Consider the following 17164-nt stretch of genomic DNA (forward strand, 5'->3'; position numbering starts at 1 on the left):
CTCTAATCTTGTTTCAAATACAGCCCAAATCTTGAAACTTCCTAAACTGCTTGTTGACACAAAGTAGTGTAAATTCCAATAAACGTATTTGTCAGAAATATCATCTTAGTAAAGTTGACCCCGACAAAAGAAGCAGGAAAATCACTTTTCAAAAAGTTTAATAGCCCATATTTCGGAAACTATAATAACCCAAACGCTAAAAGTTGCTGACCCAATCAGCCCAAACGAAGTACTACCCAGCCCAATAAATATCTCATGTGGCCCAAACACTTGGGGGGCTAACGTGAAGTTGACCCCTCAAACTTTGTGAGGCTGTAGCTTTGTTTCCAGAGTAGCCCAAACGCTAAAAATTGCTAGCCCAAACAGCCCAAATGAAGTACTTTCTGGCCCAATAAATATCTCGTGTAGCTCAAACTTTCGGGGGGCCAACTTCACACAGGCAATTATTTCTATCGTTTATTTAAAAAAAAAAACTAAATTGTGCTTAAATAACGTTTTTCCTACGAACTATTTTCTAAATAAGTTTACAGAATCTTAAGTATAGTGCCACATCATTCTCAAATGCACCATATTTTGTATACATCAAATGTAACTATGGCATGTTGATATATTTTATTTATTTTTTTACTTGTATAAACATTATATGTGTAAAAAGAAGAAAATCAGAAAAATACTCTTGAAAGAAACAGAAGTACAAGATTAAGCGATACAAATCTACTGTATCATTTGCAACTTTATATCTACCTGACCTACAGAGATGAATTATATATCAAACAAAAATGATTTACAAAATATTTTGTAATAAGCTTCAAGACCGTAGAATTGAACCTAAGGTAAGAAATCAAGAAAAACATGATTGTTCTATAGACGGTGGAGGTCAAATTGGATGTGGTTGCCATATTGGATGAAGCTGAAGAGGGATGTTCGGAACATTTAGGATATTACTATACTTGATGAAAGGAAACTATCCTGTAAGTTTGATTAAGTACTAATTTTTGCTGGGTGTGTCAAAATTTTCCCCTACATACTGAACTATTTAATAAGAGCACAAAAATAGTTTCAAGAGGAAATACTGACTATTAATGAGGTGCAGGACTACCAATGTATGCGAGCTAAACCATGGTTTAAGAAAAATTCAACTTTCGCCTAATAAGAAAATTAATTCTGTGTCATCGCTTTGATTGATGTTTGCATAGCTAGGAGGCAATAGGTGAATCTTGAATAGGCGAAACTTGAAGCTCCGAAAAGTCCCGGTGACACTGGCAGTCATAAATATATTTTTTTTTTCAGAAATTCTAGTGACAGTACAACTGTAGAAGTCAGTCTTATTCTGAGAAAATATTGCAAATACTACTTTTTTCTCTCTTTTAAGAAAGACACTCATTAATGTTATGCCTAAGAGGACTGAGGAATCTTACTCCACCACTGCTTACATGCTGGCTGTTATCAGTGTCAATAGCTACGTTGATTGTGTCATTGTCAATTGCTTGTGAATGTCCCTACGCGAAATGCTGCGTATTTATTAAGTATCCCTGTACTCCTCTCATTTATATATATATATATATATATATATATATATATTTCAGATTCATTACAGTTTCTTCTTAATTTAAAATGATAAAGCATGAAGCTCCGTATAATAAATACTGCTTGCAATTCCCATGTTCGACCAGCTCTTGTAGAAGAGGAAACACTCACAAAAACATTGCTCTCACCTTTTGACTTTAACCTCGAAACGAAGTATGTAGGGAGTGCGTACAGTGCTACCGAGTGGAAAGCGACAATTTTTTTCAGATTATTATTATTATTATTATTATTATTATTATTATTATTATTATTATTATTATTATTATTATTATTATTATTATTATTATTATTATTATTATTATTGAGCAGATTTAAAAACAAATATTCTACCTCTTACTCAAGTGATAGTTTTAATAAGATCTCTAGTACGTAATGTTTATTTGAGAGTTAAATACAAATAAACAATATAATTTTATCTTACATTCCCAATTGAGAAATTTTGTTCAGTTAAACCAAACTATAAATAATTTACATTGGACACATTACTCTGCTTTCCTCATTGGAATTGGATAGAAAATTATACTGTAAGTCTTCATACATTTTGAACAGAGTCGTAAAATTCGACTATATAAGAGCATTTACTTTTCCCTTTAAATGACGGATGTGATGGTTTCCTGTGAATGACAGTTCATAAAGTGTTCGGTAAAATGAGAATTAAAGTGGAAAGACACCCCTCCAAACTAAAGAGATCCAATATTGAAACCGGAAGTAGTTGAAGTAGCATTTCCTGTTTTAATAAAGGGATAAGGAAGAATAAGGGATCTATCAAAGAACCGTTTCTAGTTGTTTCTATCTAACTATCTAACTATGGGCTATGGAGTCCAGAGGTTCAATGCCTCGTTCACAAAAGCACTCCACCCACTACTATCCTTAGCCAACTGTCTCCAGTTTCTACTTTGTATTACCATTTCTGGGAGATCCATCTTAATATTTTTCTCCCATTTTCGCCTAGGTCTTCCTAATGGTCGTTTACCAATTGAATTTCCAGTTAAAATTTGGAAGGCGTTCCTATTTTCTTCCATTCTGGCTACATGGCCTCCCCACCTGAGACTCCTAGATTTGATGACCTCAAATATATGTTTTGTAAACGGTATAAATTATGGAGTTCCTCTTTATTAAGTTTCTGCTATTTCCCATTCTCATTCCTCTTGGGTCCGAATTTTCGTCTCAGAATCTCATTCTCAAATACTTTCAATGTATATCTAACTGTTTAAAAAAAAAAAAATCTTTCAACAGAAAGACGAACACGGACATGTTTACTTTTTCGAGCCCTAGAAATGTACCAGGCGGGATTTCGGGTTGGGCGGGAGGATAGACATTATAATTGCTTAACTTCTAGATTATATATGTAAAATGTTAATAATCTTGCAATTGTTGAATTTCCAAGAAACACAATACATCCAGCTGTGAGCCGGGAGGAAAAAAAAAAAAACATATTTTCGTAATCGGTATTGTAAAAGTTTAGTCATACAAATTATATTTTCCGACTATCTATGCCATTACGTATTTGTGAAAAATAAAAATACGTATTTTTGTTAAATCTCAAAATGGCCTCTTTCTGGAGGTTTGTTAATGGTAACCCTTTATATATAGATAGCATAGTTGGAAGTAAGAAAGACTTTTTTTGGGGGGGAGGGTCAAGAATGTGAGAACTTGTTAACTTAATGTATATCGACCGAGACGTTGGAGGGTCCGAACCTTCCCCCCAAATTCCAACTTATCTGTAAGTTTAATCTAATTTTAGAGATGATTTTTACAAATTTTAATATAATTTATCTTCATATTGAATTTATCCCAGAAATAAATTCCTGAGTACGTCCTTGACCACGCGTCATCTACTTAAATATTTGCTAATATAGAAATATATCCGGCTATAGCTCTTCTTACATTGTAGTGACAGAAAGTACAGTTTAGTATAGTTTTGTCTCTTTGTAATTTGTTTTGCCAAAGGTTGGCAAAGAGTGACATTTTTTTTTGTATGTTTAGTATATTAAAAGAAAAACATGGATAGAACTACCTAATACCTCTTTTATCTGCATGATTAAAAGCACTGAAAAGATAAACTCGAAAAGCCAAAGGTTATCCAGAACTAATATTACTACATGTTTTTTGATAACTGTTAACCGTTGGGTCAAAAGTAAAAGATTTGACTTTGATATTTGTGTCTTCAGTCGTATAATAACCAAATTGGTAGCTTATTTGGTTGGCAGCCCAAATGGATTAGTACCGGTAATACTTAATTGTTTGTCTTATTCTGCAAAAGTATTTAGCCGGAGTTTCCAAAAATTCTGTTTATCTGCTCTGTAAATTGGTAAGTTTATCTGCGGGAACCTAACATAGTATCATGTACAGAAATTGTCTTTTTTTAATTATCTTTTATATGTATCATATGATAAGCTACCGTTAAGTAGGCTAGTATAATTAATTTTAAGATTCAGGTAATTTTTTTCGCGATATTAATTGACGTTTCGCAGGATACTTTATTAATTTAGTGTGTTGCACCAGTTTCAGAAAATTAGAATAATACCAATATTAAAATCAGAGTCGAAGCGAGGCAAATTGGAGTCTATATCAAAAATAATTTTTTGCACCTTAAGGCCTATTTATCATTTTCATAATGTGCGTCATTCACTACTTTATGATTTTTTTTCTCAATGAGATAAAACAATATGATAAAGGAATAAATCTGGAACAATAACAACGTCTTAATCGATAAAATAAGATTTGATATTTTGAAATACGAGGTGTCATAATAAAGTAAGATGAATCATTTTATTACGAACCAATGAATAAGCTTATATCAAATGTGAATCAATCTCATTCAAAGTACTGGCCTTGGCTTGCGATGCACTTATATTAACGTTGATTCAAGGTTTGAAAGTACTTCTTGAAATCTTCTTTTTTGTGTGTTTTCAACGGTGTCTTCCTGTTTCGCCTTTTCCTGTTTTGCCTTACACAAGTTTTCCAGCTTTTTCTGCCCCCTGGCATCTTTACCAACATAACAAGATCAAACTTTGATTTAAGGCGTAACAGGAATTCCTGTTTTGCCTTTTCCTGTTTCGCCTTACAATTTGAAGGGAAATTTTATATAATAAGGGTATTTTTAAGGGGATAATTCATTCAACAAAATTATTATTAAAACGAAAATGTTCTTAAAGTTACAAATGGTTATGATTGGTCTACACAGTATAGGAAGCTGCAGCTATTGATTCAGCGGGATTAGTTTCAAGGAAGAATGTTACTAAAAACATGAAAAATCAAACACAGCTGAACTTCACCGAGTGCGGTACAAAATCCAAGGAAAAGAATCATATGGGCATCCTAATAATCTCAGTTACTTTCATAGTTAAATAATATCAGTTACTTTTCACAGTTCCTGAATTTTGTCCCCGCCCCGTGTTCACCTCACAAAATTGTTATTAATGTATATTATCTTAAGCTTACAGAAGACAGGCCGTAATTGGTCCAACCACTATAGAAAGCCAATCATTTAACGAAATTAGTTTCAAAGAAGAATGTTACTAGGATTACAATCTAAGAGAGAGGTAATTCACCCCACAAAGCTATTTGAAATTCATTGAAAGAAAGAAGAAAAATTACAATAGTATACTGGAAATTACAAATGTACAGAAGCATATATATACAAAATTCGACGGAGAAAATAGCTAATTTTTTTTTTTTTTTTTACCGTTTATTGCCATTTTTTCCCCGAGCTTGGAAAAACCGAAAATTTGAAAAAATTGAAATTTTCGAATATTTTACTACATTATGCTTTTAAAATAAAAAAAAATATATTTACTAGTTTACAGTTAAGATCATTAAGTGCTTATGTTTCTTGTATTAGAATAGGGGAAATTTGTGTCAACAAATATATGTGCACCACTCTTTTAATGTTAGCACCGTGATAGAATGGCTACTAAAATAAAATTAATTTATGAAGAGACCCATTTAAATCTTAAGGAATCTTACGAAGTTCCAGCTTTATGGCAGAGAGTGTTATAATAACGGGGCCAGAATCATTTTAGTTAATAAGGTATGTTAAAATCAAATATATATTACGGATAAATAAATATAAATAAAAATAAAATCAAATATACGGATGGTGATCAGAAAAATGGAAACACCTGTAGTTGGCAACACGTCAGATGTATGGGTTGGCAGTGGTGTCGTGGCGCCTGCAGCGCCGGACCGCTGGTGGTGGTGTATTAGGTCGGTCTCCAAACTACGTCAGGCGCAGTGGAACAGCAGTGTCCAGTGGCTACAGCAGACGGAGGTAGTGTAAAATGGAAGACCTCTCAGATTTTCAAAGAGGGCAAATTGTTGGTGCGCGGTTATGTGGAGTGCGTGTGACGGCAGTGGCTACTGTGTTAGGTGTGTCGCGTGGGACAGTGTCGAAGGTGATGACGGCCTACACAACACACGGGAAAACCACATCGGGGAAGCGGAACAGTGAGCGGAAGAAAATCATGAGTGACAGGTCCCGCCGGGTATTAAAGCGCATTGTCACGCAGAACCGTCGTGCCACTGCTGAGCAAGTGACGGAGGAACTCAATCAGCACCTCCCCCACCCTGTTTCGACAATCACAATCCGCCGCGAATTACATGACATGAACTTACAGGGTCGTATTGCACGGGCCAAACCGCTCATCAGGGGCCATAACGCTTTCGCACGCCGCAAATGGTGCCGCAACCATGCAATTTCGACCGTTGCGGACTGGAAACGTGTGACATGGTCGGATGAGTCATCCTTCACCCTATTCCCAACCACGGGCCGTGTATGTGGGGAGAACGCCCTAAGAAGCTTATGATCTGCAGTGTCTCCGCCCAACTGTGAAACATGGCGGCGGCTCGGTGATGCTGTGTGCCACCATATCATGGTTTTCATTGGGTCCTGTGGTCACACTTAGCGGACGAATCACTGCCAACGATTATGTCGCAATGTTAGGAGACCACTTGCATCCTATGGTCCGGATGTTGTTCCCGGACAATGACGCCATCTTCCAGGATGATAATGCACCCATTCACACAGCTGGCGTTGTTGCAGCGTGGTTTGAGGAACATCGGGATGAAGTTCAACACTTCCCCTGGCCCGCCCAATCCCCAGATCTCAACATAATTGAACATCTGTGGTCCGTCTTGGAAACACGACTCTGGCGACGATTTCTACCTCCATCGTCTTTCACACAACTGGCCGATTTCCTGCACGAGGAATGGTGTAAAATTCCACTTGCTACCATTCACGACCTCTATGCCTCCATCCCACGTCGCATCAAGGCTGTTTTGAAGGCGAAAGGTGGCCCGACACCATATTAATCTGATAAGTTGCAATTTCGTTCAGGTGTTTCCATTTTTCTGATCACCATTTGTATATTATGGAGCCGGAAATTTTGAACTCATTAAAAATCTTTCGGAAATGTTGGCAAAAACCGGAAAATTTAATTTAAAAACTATTTCTTCTACTGATGTTAATCTTATTTGCTGTAGCGTGTCTGCAGCGTATACAAAATGTATTTCGCTAGCGGGAAAAGTACAAAAAGCAGCAGGTTTTAATTTTATTTTTTAGTTTTCTGATTTCTGGTGAAAAATCCCTCTTCATTATTTGTATAGTTTTCAAACAACTCAGAAAGAGGAATGATCTTATTTACACATACTTATACACCGCACAAGTGTAAATTTGAGCAGCGAGAAATATATTTAAAAAAAAAATTAACGTGTGAAACTTCCGTTCGTTATTATTAAATACTAGCAAAATACCCGTTCTTCGCACAGGGAGAATACATTTGATTTTTGACATAAAGGAAACCAAAACTGTCACCAATGAACTGGAATCCCCAAAACTATGAATTCGACACTAGTATGTTAATTTCAATTACTTTTACATGTCACTCTCCCCTTTCAAGAGCCCTGATGAGGGATAAATTTTGATTTAAACGGCATCGGAAGTGTCACTGTTCATCTCAGCGATCCCAAACTATGGATTCGACACTAATATCGGCCATTTTCGATCATTTTTATGTATTTATCCCTTCTCCCTCCCCCTAGGTGCGGCGCTGAATTTGGATTTAAAGGGCATCGAAAGTGTTACTGTTCATCTCAGCGACTCCAAAAACTATGGATTCGACACTAATATCGGCCATTTTCCATCACTTTATATATAATGAATTTGGATTTAAACAGGATCGAAAGTGTCACTGTCCATCTCAGCAACCCCGAATTTGACACTAGTAATATCTGCCATTTTCAATCATTTTTATACATCTTTTCCTCCCTAAAGTTGTGGACCTGAATTTGGATTTAAACGGCATCGAAAGTGTCACTATTCATCTCAGCGGTCCCGGAAACTATGGATTCGACACTAATATCGGTCATTTTCAATATATATCCCCCTTCCTACCTCCAAGTCGCAACTTCAAAGTGAAATGATGAAAACTATCTTAGGCCCGAACACCATCTACGTTGAAAATTTTATTGAGATCGGTCTGGTGGTTCAGAAGTTGTTAAGTTCCAAATATAGTCGCTTTCATTTTTATATTATTTGTCACACTAGAAAACAGGTATTTGTTTACATACAAAATTTTGTGCATAGAGTTTATATAAAAGTATATAAGAGAATATTAAATAATAGTAGTTTTTTGTTTTAGCGCTTGAGTATTAGTGAAATTTGCCTACTGCTGTGTCTTTTAAGAAGTAATTTGGTTAAAATTAACAAAATTTCAAAAGATCAAAGAGCACATTAAGAATTCAGTTTCACTCAAGAGCCCTATTTGCTGAGTATCTGAAAATATACTGAGTATCTTTTAGTTTGCGTTTCTTCGTTTGTAGAAATTCCCAATGTGAACAGAAAATTCCCCTTCGAGAAATTTTGCTTCGTGTTGCATCATACATTAAGGCGAAACAGGAATTCCTGTTTCGCCTTAAGATAAGATGCTTATCAACATGTTTTCTAATATGGCTTAAGGATGTAAGGCGAAACAGGAAAAGGCGAAACAGGGAGGAATCGTTTTCAACTGTGCCTTCTTTTTCTCAATGTCGGGAATAGTGTCAAAACGTCTTCTTTTTAGCACAGTTTTGATTCTTACAGAAATATTTTTTTAGGTCAAAAATTCGTGGTCGTCAATCAAAAGTCGAGGAATAAATTTCGCGCTCACTCTTTTCATTTGTAAATTGGCGGTTAAAATACTTTGCATGGATCCGTATGAGATTATAACATTCTCGAACATCTCTCAAATAGACATTCGCCTGTTTGAACGAATCATTTGTGCCACTTTTTGCATGTTTTTATCTGCTTTTGACGTCAAAGAACGTCTCGATCGTTGCTCGTCTTCAAACGAGTCGCTGCCGCTTTTGAATCGCTCATACCACTTGTAAACAGTCTTCACTGTTACCGTTTCATCGCCATACCTGATTTTAATATTTCGTGAGCTTCTTTGTCACTGTTTCGCACCTTAAAACAAAACTTAATATTGATACTTTGCGCGAAATCCATGATGCGCAACAGACACTCTTAATACGTCCTCACTGTTCTGCCTCTGGAAGCTAACTGACAAGACGTAGCCAAGGGGTGGGTCCGGACCTCCCCCCTTCGAGAAGAGAAATGAAAAAAGTAAGGAAGGATAAAAAAAAGAAACGAGAAAAAGAACCATCGTTAAAAATAAAAAGCCACAGCAACCGTTTGGTTACTCTTTCTTATGAGGAGCTTTGTGTGGAGGAAACGGAGGGGGGGGGGGTCAAGTTAAAAATGGATATTATTGTAACGGAGCATTCCGAATTCCATCTAGCTCCATGCTAATCCTATGGACTACAAATGACGATCGATAAATGTGTTCGATCAGATAGACTCTCAGGTAGAACTCAAGAAATTACTCCAATCACAAATAATATGAGCCTGGCAGCATAGCTTTCAATAACACTTGTTTTTTTTTTTTTTTTTTTTTTTTTAAATCAATTTCGCGGCAACCCTAATCCATTTTATAGGATGTCTTTACTGCCGAAAGTGATCTCTTCCCTAATACTAGAGAATATTCTGGAAACGTCCCGTGGATATCCCATGCACGTCACGACGTAAATAGGATATCCATGGAACGTCCTGGTATCTCTTTACTATTAGGGTTGCTATCCTTGACGGCATGAAATGAAGAAAAAGAAGAAGACAAGAAGAACCGAGTTCGAATAACCTCCAAAGACTATGTCTTTTTCAATATCTTTTAAATATTCTTTTATTCGATATTTCTTCATAGTTTGTTATTAAAATACCGTCATTTTGTTGTGCTAACAAACTAATATGGTTATGTTGCCAATACAATAGTTTAGAATGATCGATCCCCTGGTGTGTAGCCCCAGTATTTCGTCACAGACACCCCTATTACAAAATCCTGCTACGTTCCCGCATCTGACGTGTCAGTACTCGTTCAAAGTTAATACTGACTCTCCTAAAGGTTCTGGCTATCGGGCTTGCTAGTTGAAATTGATAAAATTTCTATAGGTGGCGCTGTACAACTACATTCACCGTACTTTTTGATCACACCTCGTATGTAAAAATAGATCAGAAATGAATATTGTAACATATAGAAAATGTAAATGTTGTGGAAAAGAAATTACAACTAGATTCCGAACATAAAACTGAAACTTACTATTATTTTTAAAAAATCACAGTTTATTCATAAGTGTATAGCAATGATGACAAATTCTGAGAATGACGTTTCTCGCCTTCAATGCCACAAAGTAATGACTTGTTTAAGTTCATAGTTTAAGAGCTTACACACCAAATCTCCCACCTAAAACTTAAGCGAATCCTCACGTTCGACACTTTTCTGAATAAAGTCAGGGAAATATGGATGTTACAGAAAGTGCCCCTTTAGGAGCGAGATTTCAAAAATTTGATTCTAACGTCCCTTTTAGCAGTGAGGCTATATGAGACGTGGAACTGTAGCTTAACGTGGTACCAGAACCACATGAGCTCTCACCGGAAATCGAACCCGGGTCTCCCACGCCAAATGCGCGTACGATAATCGTTTAGCCACGAGGAAGCTCGAAATTTTCGAAAATGTTGAAACACGTATTCCTTTATTTTTAATCAATATTTTATATACCAGACACACCTTTCAACTTAAGCGAATCCTTACATTAATCGTTTTATGAACAAAGAATGGGAAACATCAGTATTATAGATATTCTCTCTCGCTTCTATTCCCCTTTTAGGAAGAGAATTTTTGACATCGCTTAAACAAATAGCTGTCCTTCATTTTAAAGTAAGGATTTATATACCGAATTTCACACCCCTAACTTCAGTGACTCTTAAAATTAGATATAAACAGAACTTAATTTCACACAAATGTTTATCTCCTAGGTCATATTGTAGTCATTCCTTTGATTTGATTTGATTTGAGTTTTAATTTAGCACCCCGTTCAGTAGAGAGGCTATGTCCCTAACAGCACAAGATGTGTTAGGTATGTGCCATTTAGGTGTAATTGCCACTTTTTAAGTACCCGATACTTGGCACATATGATATTCATGTGCTAAGTATGTACTTCAGCTACCTACACTTTTAGGTACTTGTTACACCTAATTGATATTTGCAACTATGTATCACAAATATAACATTTATATACCTGGCTCAGTTTCGCACTCTAACAGTCATTCGTTTTTATGTCATCACTTGGGATATATATGTGTCATGTTCTAGGTACGTCTTTTAGGTACATACTGTTTCAGATACCCTAACAGCACAATATATGCTAGGCATGCGCCATTTAGGTGTTCTAAATTCATCTCCCACATTTGATGCATTTGTTGCTTCTTTTTGTAAGTGATTGTGTACTAGAAGCAACAAATGCATCAACTTTATTAGATATCAACTGTCGCCGATCATTTGATAGTGAATATGGAAGAACCATGAAATAAAGTAAATAGACACTCGTCATTTTGTTAGAAAATTACATGGCGAGCAGATTTTATCCGATCCCAAACGGTTATAGTCGAATATACGCGGTTAAAGGAGCACTCTGTTAGCTAAATTCAAAAGACCTCAATAATTTATCCCTCTACAAGCGACTTTCTCTTCATCGCCTCCGTGGCCAAGTCGGTAGGGCACCCGGCTAGTAATCCAAAGGTTGGGGGTTCGTTCTTTTACTTGTTTAAAGTGTTTTTAGACTTACCTTAATGTGAACACATTACGCATATAGGTGATTTAACATATTTCGAGAGATTAATTTTGTGGTTCATTGATGCTTACGGCATGGGGAACATACCTAGAACATACCAGGCACGTTCCCCAGGTACATGTCAGGCATGTTCCTAGGGGTGGACATAAACTGTGACTATCAATTGCCATCTATGTGATTTCTCTCTCAGAGGTACATAAGGCATATACTGGGCACATTCCCATGTACCTGAGGGAACATGACAGGCATATGCCTGCTATGTAATTGTGCTATTAGGGATGAGACGTGAACCTACAATTTAACCTGGAATTCGCCCCACATGAGCTTCCGCCGGGAATCGAAACCAGGTCTCCCACGCCTGTAGTCATCCAGTACTCAGATAAAGTTTATTTTTTCCTTTTTGAAAGTTGTAAATCAGACACTACTTTTCTTTCGCCATTTCAATGAAAAGCTAGAGGACGTAACAAAAAGAATATTTTTGGTGCGTTCAGTGCATAAGGGAATTAAGTCCATTTTTGGGTCATTTTGGACACATTTCATGTCTAAAATCTCTATCTGAAGCTCCTTTCAGAACATAAAAGAGTTAGTTCAGATATTGTGAATAACTAATAATGTGAAAAACAATGTTAACGTTTTCATATAAATAAGCGTACACCACAAACTTTGTCATTTTTGCTCATAACTTTGATAATCGCACTTATTTCTCTTGTGTTTTTAACTTCCTGGGCCAAGTGTTATGAAGTAATAATTAGATATCCCATTTATAAATCAGCTTGAGCTTGAAATAACTATAAAAAATTAGGACAAAAGAGATAATGCTTCTAAATCCCATATTTTCACTAGTGACAGAAAAGTAAGGAGCCCCCTTGTAGCTAAGCGGTTAGCAATACGCGGCTTTGGTCTCGGGTTTGATTTCAGGCGGAAATTCATGTGGCTCCCAGCCACATCTCATATAATCTCCCTGTTGAATAGGACATTAAACTCAAAGGTAAAATCAAAATCATGGAAACGAAAGCTGAGGTTGGCCATTGGATGATGATAACCCATTCACATTCATTATTTCCAGATTTCTGAAGATAAAGACCGGATTTGTGAGATGATATTTATCAGTAAAGTTTTTAACTGTATGTAAGATCGACAGAGAATCGTTCTCTGTTATAAAGGAAAGACAATGATATTTTTGGAATGAAACTTCTAGTTCAACACCAATATTCATGGTTAGGCTATCTAGGTTAAAAGTAAAGATGATTAATAAATTTGAATGGTAATTGAGGAAATAAAAATATTGGTTGATTATAGAGCTTAGTGTCTCTTTCAGCAGCGAAGATATTTGAGACGTGGATCTTCAATTTAGCATGGGGACCAAATCACGAGCTCCGACCTAAAGTCAAACCCACTGAGATGCTTTTTTGTTGCAAAATCAGTTCGTTTCAACAACTGTTATCTAGTTTTTCATTTGTATCGTATATATAAGAGTTTATGCAACAAACTGCGATACTGCTTTTTAAAAATATCTATCTATCTATCTATCTATCTATCTATCTATCTATCTATATATATATATATATATATATATATATATATATATATATATATATAGTATATGTATATGTATACAAGCGCGGATCCAGGGGGGCTATAGGGGCTATCCCCCTTGCGCTCAGGTATACACTGGATAAAGTGGGCTTCAATCCTGCTTTACACTGGACAGAGCTGCAAACTATGGTTTAGTCCCTTCCTTCATCATATCCTGGATTCGTCACTGTGTCGGAACCAGGGACCGGATATACAGGGTCGGATCCAGGATTTTCTGAGGGGGTGCACTAATAACTACCAGTACATTTGAATTGAACTGGAATGTTTTAAATGCCTTTTAGGCGTCTGTGTTGTGAATGAGGAAATGCTCTGGAAATGCTAAGTGTCTATTCTTCTTCTTCTTTTTTTTCAACTTTTAGAAAATTGACTTAAACTATCGATTTTTGCAAAACTTCCCTTTCTTTTAAGAGTCGGAAGGAGTCAAGTGACCTTGACAAATCGAAGATATCGCAGTGCAAAGTGTTTCCTTATTTTGGCAACAGATGGAGTTGTTGCTGAAATGCCGTCAAAGCAAATGGCACCCCTCCTTTTCCTTCGTTTTCCCCTGCATGTGGTCAAAGTTGGACAGCGCAGGAGGGGGATGGTTACGGATGTAAATGGGACAGAGGAGTGAAATTCCTTTCTTTTGGCTAAAAGAGAAACAGAACTGAAGAAAAAATAAATACAGAGATATTGTATTTATACCAGGTCCAACATGAGGGACCAACATGATATCAGCCGTCAGCCACTCAAATATCTACCACGGTCACAAACATACCATAGAGAACTAAAGCACTTGTCGCCTGTCTCTTTCTCAAAGGATTCTACCTATGGTAAATAACGCGGGAATAGTGCAGGAAGAGCCTGATATAAAATGAAGAACCATACAAATATTAAAAAAAAAAAAAACGAGAGAGTCGATATTCTAATTTATTTTGGGCCTTCGTGGTTAAAAAAAAAAAAAAACTTGGAATTGAAAGGCAGAAAACCAAGACAAAGATTTGAAATGTATTGGCAATGTGACTCTTTTTTAGTGGAATCCATTTCTTTATTTTCTTTTCAAAATATGATCACCAGATTTACCCTCTGTCTCGCCTTCACATTCGAATGGTCCTGGGATTGATACCAGTAGCTGACCATCCTGAATTTTTCCTATTACAACAGGAAAGGGACGCAATGTTACATTAAGCCTTGGGTACCGGCTTAGAAGGACAGGAGGGAGCATATGCTCTGCTTGGTATTGGTTTTTATTTGGGGAAATAGACCACTTCATTAACAATAGAATTAAAAGATGTGTCACCTTCTTCAGGAAGGTACACTCATGTCCAAAATTATTGTCGCATGTCTATAAATATGTTGTTGTAGGAATATAATTTGATAACGAATTCACCCGGTATTTCTTATAATGTTAGTATGTGTACAATCGGCAGAGACATGTATGCAAGTTTCATGTCAAAAGAGGAGTAAATAAGAACAATAAAACGAAAATAAAACTTTCGTGTCCATTTAGCAACATTATGATTTACTCATTCTAATTTTCGTATTTATAAATATTTTCCTATGAAATTTACCATATATACATTTCCCGATTATACACATAGTATCAGTATTAAAAGTACCCAGCAAATTCAGTATTACATTATATTCTTACATGAAGACAGTTATAGATATGCGACAATCATTTTGGAGATGAGTGTACAAGGACGTAACAGGTGTTTGTTTCAAACATTGAATAAGTGTTCGTATACATTGAACTTATTTCCTGACGTCATAGAACTAAGAACTGTCACAGAGCGACGTAAGTCCGGCGACAATACAATATTTCATTTTTACTTTCATACTTTGCAATATATCTATTTATTTTAAAAGCAAATTTTAATATGTTTTTATTTTCAACTATTTTATCCTAAAATAAATACTAGCCTTTAACCAGCCCTTATTTCCCTGGTTGCATATCACTTTAGGATTTGGAAAATGTGTCCAACGAATAAAAAAAATGATAAAACACCTTTTAAAGACATTCTTTTGTTAATCAATTCGCACTAAAAAGTTAAAAATAATCTTATTTATGCAAGCCTAAATAAAAAGAATGGGGCGCGTCATTTTAAGAATTTATAAAGTAACTGTATGTAAGCCTATATTAGAGCGCATCCTTTTTTTTTTTTTTTTATTTATTCATGCATAACCAAAATTGTTTTCTACTTTTAAGTGCGACTTGATTAATGAAAGAATGTCTTTAAAATGTTTATTAGTATGTTTTACTAATGTTAATGTTTGCATCCTTGGCATAGTATGTTTATTTTGTAAGGTACCGTATGGTGCGTTTCTATACTACTAGGGTATATAAAAATTTAGTTTCCTATGCGATACATTAAACAGCACTTTAAAAAAAAAATAAAAATTACTACCGAATATAGAGTATTTCTCCGCTAATAAGAGGGAGACAGATTGAGGATACCAAACACCCCTACCATTGATTAGAAATATTTCGGTGTCGACACTGATGAACAACATTTACATTTGAATTTGAATGTTTTATGGGCTTTAGGCAATTGATTCAGACCCTAGCAAGTAGTCCAGTCCCTAGTTTGAATGCCTGGAATGAATAAGGACTCTTCCCTCCTTGGTAAAACCTGCCGGAATCTGAAGCAATATCAAAGAAACACTGCTTCGAAAAGAGAGGGAGCAAACATGCATAAATAGATAGTCAGAGTCGGATTTAGGTTTCGTGGGGCCCCAAGCTGTTTAAGGTAATGGGGTCCTTTAGGTGTCCAGATGAACATAGGCACCCTACATACAGAAATGAACAAACTAGAGATAATTTAGGAAGCAGACTAGCAGAAGGAGCCCCATTAATTACATGAATGTAGGCTACACAGCAGGAAGCATTGTTGCTACGTATATATACATTTTATTTTATTTTTTAATTTTCTTATATTTTAGAAATGTATATCCAGTTTTTCTTTAGATTTTTCGGCCCCAAGAGAGCAGGGCCCTAAGCTATAGCTTGTTTAGCTTATACGTAAATCCGGCACTGTAAACAGTATACACATACAGGCGCGGATCCAAACGGTATGTGACTGACGTTCAGGTATACACTGGATAAAATGGGCTTCAATCCTGTTTACTCTGGATAAAGAGACAAACTATGGTTTAGCTCCTCCCTTGATTATATCCTGGATCCGCCACTATATATATATATAATGTTTGTGTTTAGTATGTTGTACGATGGAAGCTGATGAAAGAGCTTTATATTATTCTTGATTTTTTGACAGATAAACAAAGAATATTTCGGGGATTAATCTACTTGTTTATTATAATATGATTATAATAATGTATTTTATTTTTTCTCTTGTATGTATATTCTCAGTCCTGCAGGAAGTTTTCATTTCTTTCTTGGAATAGATAAACGAAGACTTTGGTTCGGCTTCTCCTTCACAAATCTCTGTCGAAAGGTTGACTTTATCGCTACCAACACAAATTCCTTCTTCTCATAGAAACCATCTACAAATACACTGTACTGCTGAAACAGAAACCATCAACTAAAGAGGTCATAAATTTTGCTATTCCTCGTGTTTGAAGTTCCCGTTCTTCACAACGACTTCCTTTCTCCCGCCCCTGTTAAGAAGTTCAAAATAGGTTTTCAAAAGGACTGGCTCCCGCTGAGAAGGAAAGTGGAATGAGGAATGACTATAGTGCCATCTAGCAGTTAGACGGCCAAGTACGTGAACACGAAAAAATCCGATTTCTGATTTCTGTAGATTCAATAATGAAGGATATAATTTCTCATCGATTGTGTAATGAATGTCATTGGAAACAGCGAAAAAATAGTACAGTAGCG

At 36.0% G+C, this 17164-nt stretch overlaps 1 pseudogene across 1 annotated transcript in view; it reads left to right on the plus strand.

Moving 5' to 3' along the window:
• Positions 1–3741: 3741 nt before the first annotated feature.
• LOC145678603 (glucose dehydrogenase [FAD, quinone] pseudogene) overlaps positions 3742–17164 on the plus strand; it is a 38542-nt pseudogene continuing 25119 nt past the window's right edge. The window contains exon 1 of the transcript XR_014130412.1: positions 3742–3898. The product of XR_014130412.1 is annotated as a glucose dehydrogenase [FAD, quinone] pseudogene (transcript). The remainder of the gene's footprint in view (positions 3899–17164) is intronic.

Source organism: Thermobia domestica, chromosome 2, assembly GCF_964235325.1.
Source record: "Thermobia domestica chromosome 2, izTheDome1.hap1.1, whole genome shotgun sequence".
NCBI classification, from domain to species: domain Eukaryota; kingdom Metazoa; phylum Arthropoda; class Insecta; order Zygentoma; family Lepismatidae; genus Thermobia; species Thermobia domestica.